Source organism: Cetorhinus maximus, chromosome 16 (assembly GCF_964194155.1).
Source record: "Cetorhinus maximus chromosome 16, sCetMax3.hap1.1, whole genome shotgun sequence".
NCBI classification, from domain to species: domain Eukaryota; kingdom Metazoa; phylum Chordata; class Chondrichthyes; order Lamniformes; family Cetorhinidae; genus Cetorhinus; species Cetorhinus maximus.
The window spans coordinates 63,975,063-63,991,582 of NC_135894.1; the positions used below are offsets into that span (position 1 = coordinate 63,975,063).

The 16,520-nt window shown below is 47.6% G+C and overlaps 1 protein-coding gene across 1 annotated transcript in view; it reads right to left on the reverse strand.

The window, feature by feature from the left end:
* The window catches only part of cnksr2a (connector enhancer of kinase suppressor of Ras 2a), a 579,431-nt gene that overhangs the window by 194,751 nt on the left and 368,160 nt on the right, over positions 1–16,520 (reverse strand). The gene's annotated exons all lie outside the window — the stretch shown is intronic.

A 16,520-nucleotide genomic window follows, 5' to 3' on the forward strand; every position in this document is an offset into this window, starting at 1 on the left:
ATCACATGGGCGCAATGGGCAGGCGGGTAGGAGACATTTGTATAAGCCTCATCCACGGGTGGGATAAGAGAGGTGAGTGGGGTCGTGAGTGGTATCTGTTAGGTATTTAAGTGTGAAAGTTACTGCTACTTGCCTGTGTGAGCAGGAATACTTCAAAACTCACACCAGCTGCTTGGACAGGAGTAACAGCCTTCAGGTCAGGACTCTACAGTAAAGATCATTTCTGGGGCCTGCAGGTTTCAGGAAGTCTTCCCTTAGCCTGGGAATGGGAGTTGTGCTCTCTACAGGAGGCGCCTCCTCTGAGGAGGAAGGGAGGGCCAGAAGGAGGAGGAGGCCAGGAGTCCACATTCAGCCTCCAGGGGAGCCACCAAAAAAAGAATTATTAACAGGTAAGGTAAAATTCCTTATTTTAACAGAATTTAATATTAACTGATGTCTAAGCTTTAATAGAAAATTAGTGCACAATAAAAACATAGGCCAGAATTTTCTTGTTGGTGTGCACAAAATAACACGGCGTAAAATGACACGCGGTGATGTCGGGCGAGCATCCCGACGTCACCGCGCGCCATCGCGATACATAGGTGGGCGGGTGCGGAGAGGCACAGGCACAAGGGGCGCAGGGCCAACAGCAAGTCCAAGGTGGAAGGGGCCACAGAAGATGCCACTAACCTGCTGCCAGGTATATAGGCGGCGAAGCAGCTACCTCAATATGTCTGAGGTGCAGTGCCGAAGGAGGCTTCGTCTCTCAAAGGAGACAGTCACCTCCATTTGTCAGATGTTAGGCTCTGATATCTACGCCAAATGTGTGGGTGGGCACCCCATGCCAGTGATGCTGAAGGTCACAGCTGCCCTCAGCTTCTATGCCTCCATCGCTTTCCAGGGCCGATGAGTGATCTTTGCAGAGTCTCCTAGTCAGCTGTCCACACTTGTATCAAGCAGGTGACAGACGCTCTGTTCAGGCGTGCATTGACATTCATCCACTACCGCTGGGATGAGGTCAGCCAGACAGAGCGAGCCAGAGGCTTCGCAGCGATTGCTGGCTTCCCCCGTGTCCAGGGTGCAATCGACTGCACACATGTGGCCACCAAGGCGCCAGCGGGTGAGCCCGGTGCCTTCGTCAACAGGAAGGGAGGGCCAGAAGGGGGGAGGAGGCCAGGAGTCTACATTCAGCCTCCAAGGGAGCCACCTTTGGGAGGAGAGGCGCAGGTGCAAGGTGCGCAGGGCCAACAGCAAGTCCAAGGTGAACACCTGGCCGTTCTCTGGCCTGTTGCCTATGTGGGGGTGGCCAGTTCCACAGCCGGCATCTCCCCAGTCACCGCATCGTAATTGGATGCCACAGTCACTGGCAGAGGGGCGGAAGAGCTGCTGCCCTCATCCAGAGCGCCCTGAGAGGCCTTGAATGTGCAGACAGTGTGTAATCATAAGCTGCAGATTCTGCAAGGTACCCAGGCAGCTCCCATGACGTTTACATCCTCAGGCACTCCCAGGTGCGGAGGCTCTTCAGTGCTCCAGCCCGGCTGGATGGGTGGCTGCTGGGTGACAAGGGCTATCCCCTCTAAAAGTGGCTCATGACGTCTCTCCGCCATCCAAGAACAGAAGCTGAGCAGTGGTACAATAGGAGTCACGCCTCCACAAGGGCTGTGGTGCAGAGAACCATTGGTCTTCTCAAGATGCACTTCCGATGCCTAGACTGCTTAGGAGTCGCACTCCAGTGCCCCCCAGATCATGTGTTGCTGATAGTGGTTGGATGCTGTGCTCTCCACGATCTGGCGCTGGAAAGGGGCGATGCAGTGGATGAAGAAGATGTAGATGCAGTTGCTCCGGCTGCGCACGATGAGTCCAGCAGTGAGTCCGAGGATGAGCACGGACAGGAGAATGCTGAGAGGGTAGACGCTGACCCAGGCATACTCTAGGGAGACAGGGACATCTGGGAGGCTTTAATCTAAAGAACCATCAGCTAGCCCACCACAGATAGACCTCCAACACATGCCAGAGCTGCTGGCTCCATGCTCGATACCTGAGTGCTAAATCTACCTGGATAGGAACATTAACTAAGGCCCTTGTCAATAAAGCTCAATGTCAAACAACTCACTCATAACATCATGGGTAACCGTCCACCTGCAGAAGAAAGGAATCACTCTGAGCCATGCTCACACATCAAAATTTAATGATATAACAAAATGAACTTCAGAAACCAAAAGAAAAGGTGTTGCAAATCACACCAAGTCTTAATGAACTAATAGTGGGGCAACATAAAAGCACCAGTGAGAAGCCTGTGGTGTGCCTAATGTGCCTTAAATTTACACTTATGCGTGCCACGTCCTGGTGCTGTCCCCTCGCTGGCACTGGCATCTGAGACAGCCTGCTCACTGTGCTGCCCTGTTAGCCTCGATGACCTTGGTGGCCGTTCTCTGGCCCGTTGCTGCCCCCACCTGGGAGGGAGCTGCCAGCTCCACAGCTGGCATCTCCCCTGTCACCGCATCCTAATTGGATGCCACGGTCACTGGCAGAGGGGCGGAGGAGCTGCTGCCTTCATCCGGAGCGCCCTGAGAGGAGCCCGCAGAGACGACAGGCAACTGCTGCGCCGACGTGAGGTTGCTTCGGACCTCCCTGCTCACCATAAATGGATCGGCACCAAGCTGGGATACTTGGTGCGCAGACCATCTCCCATGCTGGCACTGACCAGCTGAGGTCAATGCCACTGTGTGGGCTTGCAGATCCAAGCTCATCCCCAGGAGGCCCTGATTGTTCTCCTGGAGGACCCTCTCCATGGAGGAAGCATGGCACTCGGCCATGAGACACATTGCATTGGTGATGCTCCATGTGGACTCCTTCAGCACGGGCACCATGCCACACATAGCCTCATGTATCTCTGCCAGATCTCCTGCATACCCTGCTACACTTCCAGTGTTTGCTGCCTCACAGATGACTCCAGAGGCACATCATCAGCCACCGACCGAGCAAGTACCTGGTCCCCAGCAGTCCTCTGACTGCCGGCGCCCTGGGCATCTCTGTCTCCGCCTGCACCTCAAGCGAGTATGAAGTGCCCTCACTGCTGTGCCCATGGGACACTAGCCGATGATCTAATTCCCACTGAGGTGCTAGTGTCTGCGCTGGTGCCTGCCTGGCTGAGATGGTTTGACGCTGATGAGTCGATATGTTCAGGGCCCTCGGATGTGAGGGGTGGCCCCTCTGTCTCCTCCTCCCGGCCCTGCTCCAGAGATGCTGAAAGGAAGGAAAAGGACATTTGATTAGTTAAATGGAGACAATGTCAATGTGCATCCCTGTCCTCTGGATCAGTATGCGCTCATCCTTCCATAATCAATGGTTAACCCATGTTGCAAACTTCAATCGCTGAGCATTCAGCACTGCCATGGCTGCTGGGACACGCATGGTGATCTCAGTGCTCGGCAAACCTACCTCCCCATGGCACCCCAGCCTCACTGCCACCGGTGGACCTGGGTGCATGGTGCCTCTCCAGATCCATGGCCTGCTGTTCAAAAGGAGTCAAGATGGCCAACTGAGCCTGGCCTCCGCCAGTCCGCATCCGCTCGGTGGCATTCTGTGCAGCCTTCTCCTGAAAAGGAGAGAAGAGCATTGATCAGTCCGCCCTGTACCTGGATTCCCATCACATCCCTGCCACCCCAGCCAGAGTGGGACATTGCAGGGCTCCAGTTCTTCGTCACCCTGCAGCTGCCGCACACTCACCCAAAGAAGCCAGGGCTGACCCCCCTCACACCCCCCTTGCCCACATGCTGCCTCCATCACATTTGGCAGCACAAGGTGTAACCTTGCAAAGCAAGGAGGCACAAGCACATGGAATGCAAAGGCCAGCAGATGGATTGGTGCCCTGCCACCTGGAAGCTCCCCTCCCAACATGTCAGCACCCTGACTTTGACATGCTTCCCAGTTCCAGCACTATGCCTAGGTACAGATCCTTGAGTTTCCCCCTCCCGGTTCTATACTCTGGGTGTCAGTGTCACACATGCTGTGGGTGCAGAACCCATCTCAGCTCTGCCCTCTCAGGGTAAACTAAGCTGGGTCTCCCACACACGCCACCGAAGAGCCACAGCAAGCCGTTGCTAGCTGGCGCCTAGCTAGCTAGCTATAGACACCGCCTTTCATTCCTGCAGATGATCGACAGTTGCTGTCACCAAGGACTGCGCATGACTAGGGTACTGTTTGGACACGTCTGCCAGCTACTGCAGGATTTGGCGTCATGGGGACATGGAGGGCATCCACTGCCAGTGACAATGTAAGTGACTGCAGTGCTCAATTTTTACACTAGTGGCTCCTTTCAAGGCTCCACAGGTGTGGGATATCGCAAGCCTCCACCCACCAATGCATCCATGAGGTCACGGATGCCATCTTTGTGAGGGCACACAACTTTGTGCATTTCACCCGGGACCAGGAGATCCAGGATGCAAGGGCAATTGGCCAGATCACGTGTTTCACACGGGTGCAGGGTGCGATCGACTGCACTCACGTGGTGCTCAGGTCTCCATTGCAACACGCGGTCAACTATTTCAACCATAAGGTCATTCACTGAATGTGCAGCTAGTGTGCAACCACCACAAACGCATCCTGCAGGTCTGTGCATGGTTTCCAGGAACTGTCCACGACTCCTACATTCTCAGTCGGTAACAGATTCCTGATGTCTTTCTGGGTCCGCAGAAGCTGCACGGATGGTTCCTCAGGGACAAGGGCTACCCGCAGAGGATGTGGCCGATGACGCCTGTGCAGCGGCCTCAGACTGCAGCAGAGCGACGCTATAACAAGGCTCACGCTACAGCTCACACCCTAGTGGACCAAACCATCAGGATGCTGAAAATGAGGTTCCAGTGCCTGGACTAGTCTGCTGGAGCCCTACAATATAGTCCACAGAGGATGTAACGCATCTTCGTCACCTGTTGCGCTTTTTACAACCTGATGCTGCAACGGGGAGAGGAGCTGGCTGAAGAGGGGATGCAGGAGCTGGACGTCTCTTCCGATGAGGGGGATGTCAATGGGATGAGGGTGAGGAGGTCCTTGAAGGTGACGATGATGGCAATGAGGGCCTCGCACTGCCCAGACAAGGCAGGCATGCTTGGGAAGCCCTCATAGCTGCTAGATTTGTGGAGGATGATGATGACATGCAGTGAGGGGGCACCATAGATCCTCACATTGCATCTGTGAACGTTTGACTCCAGTCTGGCTTATGGCAGTGCACACTCTCTGTGATAATGCTTCAGTCATGGAGATGCAGTGGAGGCCTTAACAGTTACTTAATGCAGGAGGATGATGACGACATGCAGTGAGGACACTCCATAGATCTACACATTGCCTCTGAGAATGTCTGACTCCTGTCTGGCTGAGGGCAGCTTGCTTGCTCTCTGTGATTGGGTCATATCATAGAGACGCAGCCATGAAACTTTAAAAACATTTGATCCTTTGTCCGCCTTCAGCACCTGACCCCATCAGGAGCACAGCATCACTGGTCAGATATGCTGAAGAGATGGGAGCCAGCTCCACCTTAAAGGTGCTGAGAGCACACAGAGAGAATGATGGAACTCTGGGACGCCTGTCCCCTTCGCAGCAATGACAAGCACCGTTGAGGTGCAGGCATCACTAATGTGTCTAATGAGTGTAAGGCCAGACCATCACTTTGGTCTGAAGGCTGCACAAAGAACAGGGAAGAGGCCCTGGACAGAGACACCTGCCTTTATCTTGTGCTGAAAGGTTTCACATCTGAGTGACACGAATACTGCTCCTCATAACAAGGAGCCGTAGGCAGGGAGACATTCTTGGGAGTTTATTTACAGTAGTGAACATTATGTACAGGTGATTAACACCCATGCCCAGGCTGTGCAACTACATCTCCTGAACTTTCCTAAACCTGCCGCTACGTCTAGGTGCTCCTCGGACATCCACAGCAGAGGTGGAGGCAGCCTGCTGATTGCTACTGATTACATTGTCTGTGATGTCCTTGGCAGGTGTCCTCTGGAGGGCTGAGACCTGGAGGGCCCCGGCCTGCTTTTGGGGTCCTGCTGTGTGGCAGAGGCACCACCTTGACCTGTGGAGCTGGAGCTGCTGGGGTCGCAGGAAGAGGGGGTGCGGATGTGCCGGACACCTGGGGTCACCTGGGTGGATGGCCCGGGGGTGTGCACCTGCTGCTCCTCCTCCCTATGGGTGCCCAAGGGTCTCTGGCTGACTCCTTGAGGAGAAGGGGAAGCTGGTGTGTGATTGAGCTTTCCTGCACCCCTCTCATGTACACACTGTTGGAGGCCAACTATGGCGTCAGTGATGGAGTTGAGCCCGTGCAGCAGTGCAGGAGCAACGTCCTGGACCAAGGTCGCCATGGCAGCCACCATCTTACCAGTGTTGACCTCAGTGCATTGTCATGCTGGCACTATCACCTCAGCCTGAAGATGGACAGACTCCTGCATTGTGCCTTGCAATCTGAGGAGTGCAATGGACATCTCTTCCTGATGTTCCCTAGCTTGCCTTTGCAGTTCCAGCAACTGTGACATGACCAAGTCTAGAGGCTTGTCATCTGACTTGGACTCAGCAAATTTCTGGCCTCCACCAGTCCACTGAGTGCCAAGGAACTGGGAAGTCCCTGTTTCCACCTTCTGTGGATCAGAAAGTACGAAAGCAGATTGTGATCCCGAGGCTTTCTAAAGCTAGGTCCCACTGAGGTGTGTGTCTTTGCACTGGTGGAGGGTGCGGGTGAGCGCTGTGATAGGTCTTCAAGGGCTGTGCCTCCAGATTCCTCTTCAGATATTTCTTCAGGGCTTGATTGGAGGCCCTGGGGGCATGGACTCCCTCAGCTGTTTCGCAGATGTGCCAGCGAAAGTAAGTAGAGATAACTAGTGCATGGCAGTGGCCTATGAATCAGGACACATGACCCACAGCATGGTTGTCTGATGGATGTTGCACTGCTGGATCCTCACTTGATAGAGCACCACCGACCTCACTGTCAGCACAGGGATGATACAGATTCTCACCGGCCAGCTGGGTGGCTCTGTTTTCAAAGTTTGTGAGGTCCTTGATTTCAGGCACTTCTCCACTGGTCTGTGACTGCTCTCTGTTGTTGTCTGCCAGCTTGTCCTGCATGAATAGAGGTGGAGAGAGTGTAAGCAGGGCACCTGCCAGGCCAGATAGTAAGTATGCATGGCATGTGTAGGTGGTGAGTGGTCCCATGGATGGGATGAGGACAATGAAGGTGTGTATGAGAGAGTGAATGGTGATGTCCCTTGAACTGGCAGTGAGTGAGATCCCTGTGGATGTGTGATGGGTTTGTGAGTACGAGTGTCAAGAGTGATGAGAAGAGTGGCTTACCCCTGGCAGAACGAAGGAGATCATTCAGCCTCTTGCGGCACTGGGTGGCTATCCTCTTTTGCAAGGCGTTGTCACTGACCACAGCTGCCACCATTTCCCAAGCCGGATTGGTGATGTTGCTGCCCATCTTGCGGTCACATTAGGGGTAGAGGGTATCACGCAGTCCTCCACTGCGTCCAAAATGTACTCGAGGGACACATCATTGAACCTGGGGGCTGCGGTCTTTTTGCCTTTTGGGACCACGTTTTCCATGCAGCAGTCCTGAGCTGGAAGCACTGAGAGGTGTCCATGTAGTTGAACTTTAAATATGGCGCCCAGCGTGATGAAGTGGTGAGGTGATGGTGTGGCGGGTGAATGAGAGCCTGCCCGCCATCAAAATGGCGTGTTTCCCAGGAACGTATATTTAATGTGGCGTGAGAAGCTGCCATTGCGGCCGGCCGGTAAAACGTTGTTTTTCCCGCCCGCTAGTGTACTTAGTGCAAATCTGGGTTGATCCCACCCATTAGTGGACCAGATGTGTCTTTATGACAATCAATGACAGTTGTCATAGTCACCATTACTGAGGCTAGCTTTATATTCCAGAACTATTAAATGAATTTAAATTCCACCAGCTGTCTTGGTGGAATTTGAACCCATGTCCCCAGATCATTAGCCTGGGCCTCTAGATTATTAATCCAGTGACATTACCACTACACCATTGTCTCCCCATTGTACCATTGTGTACCTCAGCGTTCTGTGAGAAAGAAAATGAACAAGGTTGCCAAAATGAAAAATGCCAGCTGTCTATGTGCTAATGGCTCAGAGAGTCAAACAGGCTTCCTTACCATAAAAATCGTCCCTGCTGATAATAAGGAAATCAGGGTGCAAGGTTTTCTTCTCATAATTTCAGCAAGAGATCTTACATTACACAAGGGCTGAGCTATTCTGTGTAAAGATTACAACAATCTCGACACTTCAGCACAAATCACTTTTGAGCATCCTGTATCTGTGAAAGGTGCTATATAAATGCAAGATCTTTCTTCCTTCATCCAAATATGTACAGCTTTAATTTTACTAAAAGAGGATAGCCTATCATAGCAAGTGAGAGCGACAAGGGGCAGAATCTTCCCAGAATTGTGCTAAGTGCGGTAGTGGCCGGGTAAAATGGGAGTGCTACCCACTGATGAAAATGGCGGGTTTTCATGCCGTATCTTACCGAGCCCACTTCATTATATATTCACTGCCGCGAAACACGCCATTTGCATGGTGGGCGGGCTGTCATCACCCCGCTGTTGCATTAGGCCAGCCGCCATCTTTAAAAGACAGCCACCTGCAAAGCGCTCACAACCACTGCTTGGGAGACATGGCCAGCAAAGGCAAAAAGTCTGCAGCCCCTCGCTGCAATGACGGGTCCCTCGAGCGACTGCTGGAGGCCCGCCAGGATATGCTCTACCTTCGCTCTGGCTGCAGGATGGGTAGAAATATCACCAGCCCAGCTTGGGTGGCGGTGGCAGCGGTGATCAGTGCGAATGCTCTGCAGAGGAGGACAACCACCCAGTGCCACAAAAGGATGAATAATCTCCTCTGTTCTGCCAGGGTAAGTCACTCTTTTCATCACTCCCAACTCAAACACTCAGAGACCCATCACACATCCACATGCAGTCTCCTCTACATTGGAGAGACCAAACGCAGACTGGATGACTGCTTTGCGGAACACTTTCGGTCTGTCCGGAAGCATGACCCAGATCTTCCTGTCGCTTGCCATTTCAACACTCCACCCTGCTCTCATGCCTACATATCCGTCCTTGGCCTGCTGCAATGTTCTAGTGAAGCCCAACGCAAACTGGAGGAACAATACCTCATCTTCTGATTAGGCACTTTACAGACATCCGGACTTAGGGCAGGATTTTCCTGTCGGCGATTTGGGGGCGGGGCCCACTTGCCGACGGGAAAATGACGCGGGATGAGGTCAGGAGGAACCCCCAATGTCATCCCGGTCCATTTAAACTTTTAGGAAGGCGGGCGGGCAGCAAAATCAGCTGTCCGCCCACCGACCTGTCAATGGCCAATTGAGGCCATTGACAGGATCATTAAGCTCACTGAAAGACCTGCCCGTCCAACCTTAAGGCTGGCGGACAGGCCAGAAGCCCCAGCGGCCTTCTGAAGAAAGATAAAACCTCATCCACTGGCGGGATGAGGTTTTATCTCAGTTTTTAACAAGTTTATTAAAGTTTCACTCATATTTATTAACATGTCCCATCTCGTGCGACAGTGTCACATGAAGGGGGCATGTTAATAATGTTTTTCTTTATTTTTAAAGTTTTTTAAACATTCAGCGCTCTCCCTGAGACAGCACTTAGTCTCAGGGAGCAGTGCGCTCTTTCGTACGAGTGCACTTTGACAGATGGGGAATCCCTACCCCCCCATATAAAATGGTGGCGGGCCCCGTATCGGCGGCAGAGTTCGGCTGCCCGCCCACCCATCAAGGTCAAAATTCTGGCCAATCGTTTTCATAATTTATAACTTTCTCAATGATTCTCCCAGCCAGTCAGATGATGTATCAAAAGAAACTTGAGGAGGCAGACTATCCATCACATTGGCCCATTACTTCCATGCCCCACAGTGTCAGATTTGGGGAATACACCAAAGATGCACTGGGGAATCCCTCTGGGAAGTTCCCAGGTAAGGGTTTGCACGGCAATTGTCCAGAAGTGCACACTTTCTCTGGACAATTGCGCTGCACTGGGAACCATCTGGAAATGAGGTTTAAATTGCAAATTTTGGTTGGTTCCGCCAGGGTTATAGCAATAGTTACCCAGAAAAGGTTAGAAGAATTAAAACCCTTTTAGCTTCGGAGTAACTATTGTAAAGACCCAGACTGAACCCACGTGTCTCCCCGTACACCCCCGACAACCCGACCCCCCCACCCCACACCCCTCCGACTCCGACACCCACACACCTGCCCTCAGACTCCCGACAACCCCCCACCCGACCTCCAAGACGCACCAACCCCACCACCCCCCCCACCCCCGCCGAACTCCGCCACCCGCCACCCCAACCTGACACCAGCCCTCGGACCTCTGACCCACCCCGGACACTCCCACCTCCTCATCAAATCCTATGCACTTACCTTTGACACTTACCTTCCCCTGGCCTGTCAATTTCCCTCGCCCTTTAAACCGACCTGCTTTATGGCAAGTGCTGTAAAAAAAGGGGCATGGCCTCCTTGAATCTGCTGACGCTGCACTTCACTGGGGCCTGCGAGGAGTCGTTTGATGCAGGCCCCAAGCAGCTCCAGTGAACGGAAATGTCAACGTAATTTTCAAGACCAGGTAAGCAGGTATTTATTTCTTCTAATTTCTGTGGGTCAGCACTTTCCGACACTAGTCGGATGTTACGGTCCATTATATTTTGATGAAGAGGTCACTTATTACAAAATCTGAACTATCAGGGCAGTCTTAATCATTGCTCCGGCATCTTCAGCTGAATGTCGAAAGATCGATCAAAATCTTTCTTCCCTACTGAATTTTTTTAAGTCAATTTGATCAACAATCCTTGTCAGGGGAAAGGAACTATCAAATTATTCAAGTCAATTAACACTATGGGGAAAGAAGCTGGTTGTCCAAGCCTTGAGGAATTAATTTTATAGAATAGCAACATGATTTCCACTACATGACCCATATTTCAGTGTCAATCTTTCCATTTTCCACAATAACCATCCCTGCAGGCTCTTTGAGTGAGATTTCTGATTTAGTGCCATTGTACATTCAATATGGAACAATTTCTGTGCAATGACCTATGTCTATTAGAACAGAAAATGAGCTGAGTACTGCCAAATCTCATTACACATATGATAAATGGAGCTGATAGAAAAAGGACCTTTATGATTTCATTTGGGACTGGATTTGAACTCCGGTTCTGGAAGTTTAAAGCTCTGTGCTAACTACACTATGCCATCCAATCCCAAAGCCATATTACTAACAATATAAAGATTAAAATGAATCAACTCTGACTTGGAGGATTTAAGGTACTTCTACTTGTTTTGAATCAGACAAGAATGGGAACATATAGTGGTCATTAGTCCATCCAGAACAGCAAACATCTCCCAACTATATTGCTTTAAAATTGATGTTTGTTCTTTAGTAACATGCATGAGGTAGGGTGGGTATTTATATTCACAATTCCTCACATTTAGTTAATAATCTTTAATGTAGTTTGGTTCAGAAGCAGAGAGAAAGCACCTCCCTGCAGGGAAAGATCAAATACCAAAGGACCAAAAACTTGACATTGCTGAACACACTAATGAGTAATATCGGCAGACATCCAGGAGCTGGTGCACTGTGGAAAGATTTTCCCAAGTGGACACAGTGAGGAGAGGGAGGAAAATAAAAGAAATGAAACCACTAAGCCTGGTGTTACTATCAACGCGAGTAGGTTCCTTAGCAGGGCTCAAAGCTATGACCTTGCAAATAGTAAGTTTACAAAGCTTTCTTTCTGGACAACAAACCATCAATGCTGCTAAAATGTAGGTGTATTATACTTGCTCCGAATTATGCTTACCAAATTATGCTTACCAAACAGACAACATAATTATATTACGTTTAAAACATAATTGTCATGTGTGGCTGAGATATGCAAAGCTTTCGTTTTTTGTAACAGTGGCTATATAAAGAACTGAGGCATTCTACAGAGCTAAAATTTTACGTTTCCTTTCTCCTACCATTTGATATCAATAGCCTCTTCATTGTTCAAATGCACATAAAAACGCTTGGAAAAGATTTAATGTCAAGTACTTCACCATCTAATTTCAATGCTTGCTTAACTGCCTTAAATCCAGGCCATGGTGAAATTCTGCAGTGCAGGGCGGGTTGGGGCAGGAGAGGGGTGTATTATCCAAGGACTTTTACTATTTATGACAATTTGGCAAAGAATTGATCTTTGCAGAGGCTGGAGTAGATTATTCTGTACAGATGCACTTCAGGTGCATGGGACACATGACAAGACACTTGCCTTCATACTTCTTTCTCCAGGCTATATAAACATTTCCTAAACTGGTGCCAAAGCTATATTTTACCATGAATGTTAACTCCTGAAATTGGGCTAGGGACTCTGAGGTCTGATGTGAAGTGTGTCTCTGGCACAGAACTCTTTATAAAAACACTGCTATTGCAATGTAGAACTCTGCAGGAGGTAACCTACTATCAGCAGCCAGTGTTCTTCACCTATATTGCAGAGGTTTAACAATACAGTGAATTATTTTGAAGTCATTTGGTATTACAAATTCAAGTTGTCAATTTAATGATTTATTTAAGCTGCATATTTAATGAAAGATAATTTTAACAACTTTTTGCAACATTATTTTTTCCTTGCTGCTTAGATGGTTTTAAAGCAAATCTATCGTACCTTTTAATTTGAATTTCAGTTTAAAAATATTAATCTAATTTATGAAAAATATTGGTCAGTAGTAGATCGCCCTTGAGATTTCTCATAAATTGTCCAAGACCTGGAACATGTGATTTAAAAACCGTGCTGTTCTGCAGTAGTCTCACCACAGAAGAGGAGCAGCAAAATAGCTGTGCTGAGATGATTTCAGCCAAGTGCATTCCCCTTGGAATATATATATATGTATTTATTGTCACTGTATTAAGACAAGTGAGCTATTAGTTAAAATTAATAGCATTTCCTCACAACAATTAACTTTCCTTTCAACTGAAATGACATTCACATTTAAGTATTTTGGAAACAATTCCTTCCCAGTACAGTCAAAATCCAGAGCTACAACTCTGAACTGAATTTTCTAATATATACACAGGATTTTCGTTGTCAGAAACAGCCTCAAAAAGAAATTAAAGGGTAACAAATCATTGTTTAAGAAAAAAAAAGCAAATAATGCATTGTGATTAAACAGAACTAAGAACCAAACAGAGCTTGGTTTAATTGGTACCGTACTGGAGAAATGCACATTTTTATTTAGGTAGTTCGTTCCTGTTTTCAATTCGTTAGCTTGCAGTGGCAAAGACATGCTGCTACTGCAAACCTTTCAACCAAATGAAACAGTTTGAGTGGGTTTAGGCAATTTCTGAAACAAAAGTACCTCTTTAAATGAAGCCCTTGAGCCCGATAATCCCCTAGCTAATTATACGTCCACCCCCACACACATTATTACTGCAGTCAATTCTTGCTAAATGAATAACCATTTTGCTACCTCTTTTCTTTATTAAATATTTATTTAATAGAAATTGATATCCAAAACTGAAATATTTCCTATTCCTAGTTATTCCTGGTGTCCTGGCCAATATTTAAGCCCCATGGACGTAGAAAAATGCAGATTCTCTGGCCATTACCACATTGTAGTTTGTGGGAGCTTACTGTTCGTATATTGGCTGCCATGTTTCCCACATAACTGCAGTAACTACATTGCAAAAGTACTTCATTGGCTGTAAATCTCTTTGCGGTCATGAAAGACCCTACTTAAATCAAGTCTTTTTCCTGTGCAAAAAAAAATTAACTGCAAATATTGGGGTCGATTTCAATTCCCTGAGAGTTTCTGGTGGAGAATCGTTAGTTTACCACCTGCCTGTGGCCGCATGAGAACATGCCTATTTTAACTGCTGGGCATCATGACCATGCTGCCAATCTACTTCCCATCCCTGTGGAAAGCATCCAGGATGCACTGCTAGCCTCAGCACCATTTTGCGGCCGATGGCAGGCTTGTAGGTACATGTGGGGAATCTGTTCTAGGATTGTAACACCCCTGACCCTTCCCCAGAGAAAGGCCTAAACTTCTCTCATGACTTCCAAGAGGAACACTTCTGGTTCTCCTTGGAATGAACAGAAAACTGACCACATCCCCGGATGAATTTAATCACTATCATGAGTTTCCACTAATTGTGCCTGTTTGCAGGTCTTTAATGAAGCTTTAAAAATTTTTTTTTTTTAGGTACAAGGGAACTAATGGACCCCTTTTAAAAGCTTTTAAGCATTAAAAGCAATTTACTAAGAAAGTGACAACTGTTCACCAATGAAACTAATAAATGGTTCTGTACATTTTTTTAAAAGTCATTTTCAGTTACTTAAAATCAGGTGAGAGACTCTGGTTAAAATGCTTATTTTTTTGTGATAAATCTATTTTCAGCTCTATTAATAAAACTGCACCCAGTTACCCCTTTGAAATGCATCAAGGAATATTTCTTAATACAAATTACTAAAACAAAAATTATGTACTAAAACCCTAGCCGATTGCACTGGTTTATGACAGATTTACATTCAATGATATGAAAATGAGTTTGAGCGGGAACCTTAGCAAAAAAAAAATCAAAAATTGGCACCATTTTGAGTGCAATTTGTGCCAGGATTGCTGATTGTGACTAAAGTGGAAACTCTACCCCAGCATGTTTAAGGAAGGACTCGGGCCAATTTCAGGCAGATCACCTTTAACAACCACTCAGAAGAGCAGTTTAATACTGCACAAGGAGGAAATCCAATGAGTTGAGAGTGGGAAAATAACCTGGGATGGTACAGTTGGAGGCAGGAGGTCATGTGATGAAACTTCCAAGTATACATCCAACTAGAGTTGCCATTTCAATTGCCAGTTTCTGCTGGGTGGTTAGAAATAAACACCTACAAATTATGTTTACTCTTCAAGCAAATTTGCCTTATTTTGGTGGAAAGACAAAAATCTTAAATTCCTCCGCAGGAAGTATTTACTGAACAAGCACACAAAACAAAGAAAGCATATATTTGGTTGACACATGATCAGTTGGTTGATCCTAAGTGTCTCTAGGTGTAAAACTGCCGCTTTGCTTAAAAAACAAGGAAAATTCATGGATATTGCTCAATGTAATGCAGTCATGCTTTAAGGTATTCTGGGGAGTTATACTTTTATTAGTATATTTATTTCAAGAGAAATGAGCATTCAATTGCAAACTTTCCACAGACTAGCTAGCAGTCTTTGTTAATGTCAGCAAGGTACTTACTGTAAAGTCCAGCTGCTGCTCAGCAGTGATGTCAGTATTGCAGGTTTGTGTTTTCTCCCCAAAACAGAATACAGCAAGTAATTCAATCTATTTGTTTAAAAGCAAAGTCATTGCTCTGTTCCCTGAGCAATTACACTGACATCACTTTGCGTTAGCAGGTGGACTCCACACATGCCTTTAGTTGCCATCAAGAGGGCAGATCCATTTGCGTTCTTCATCAAAAAAAGGACGCTGCCTGGATCAATCGCTGAACTCCTCTAATGTTGCTCTTTCCCTTAACATTACATTTCATAAAGGTACTTGGAGGTTCCACTATGGACTACAGTTTTCCCCCTCAATTACAGTTTGGATTTGTGATATCTGTTTATGGAATTCTTGCATCTTGAGAAGATTTTGTGGAGCAGAGACACGGAGCAGTGGCCTCCCTTCACAATGTCTGTTACCTGAGGTTGGGAGAAGCAGTTAGTCTGAGTTGACAAAGTAATAGAAAGAATTATAACTGCCCTGGAATGCCTCCTTGAAGTTGCAGCGATATAGATACATTAAAGGATGGACCTCCATTACTAAGCAACTTCAGAAGTTTTTCTTTCAGTATAAGATATACTTTTAAAATGATATTTTTGTTTCCCGGGCATTAGCAAAGTCCATAAGATCCAGGCTCTAGCACCACCTTTTCCTTCAATTATAGTTTTGCTTTTGGTTATCCTTATCAGGGTATACAGAGGAAATTTACAAATAGATGTAAGGCAACAGGAAATCAAAACTGCCAAGCCCCTTGGAGATCATTCTTGGGTGGATAACTAACAAATCTAATTTCAGTCACCACTTTTGTTGCATTGACATTTCCTGCTGAAACTCACAAATGTTCACCCAGCTCTTGGCCAACAACTTGCATTTTTTTAAAATGGGGGATACAGAAGTAATGGCTTGGGCCTTGAGCCACAGCCAGATAGATACAGAGGGAATTTAAGGTGCATAGGCACGGCAGATATTAGAGGAGACAACTCCTGGTCATAAGCAAAGGGCCCCTTTGCTTATACTTCAGAGGCCTTGTATTGGATGATTCAAAGATGGCCGCACTTGTTAAAACAACAATATTCTGCAGTTTGAAAAATTAGCAAAGATTGTATTTTAGAAAACATGACAGATCCTGATATTCTTATTTTACCTTGACAAGGGCAACATTTATATATCCCCTCAGAAGAAGTGGAACAAGAATTGACCTGAGAGTTTCCGCAGAGATAG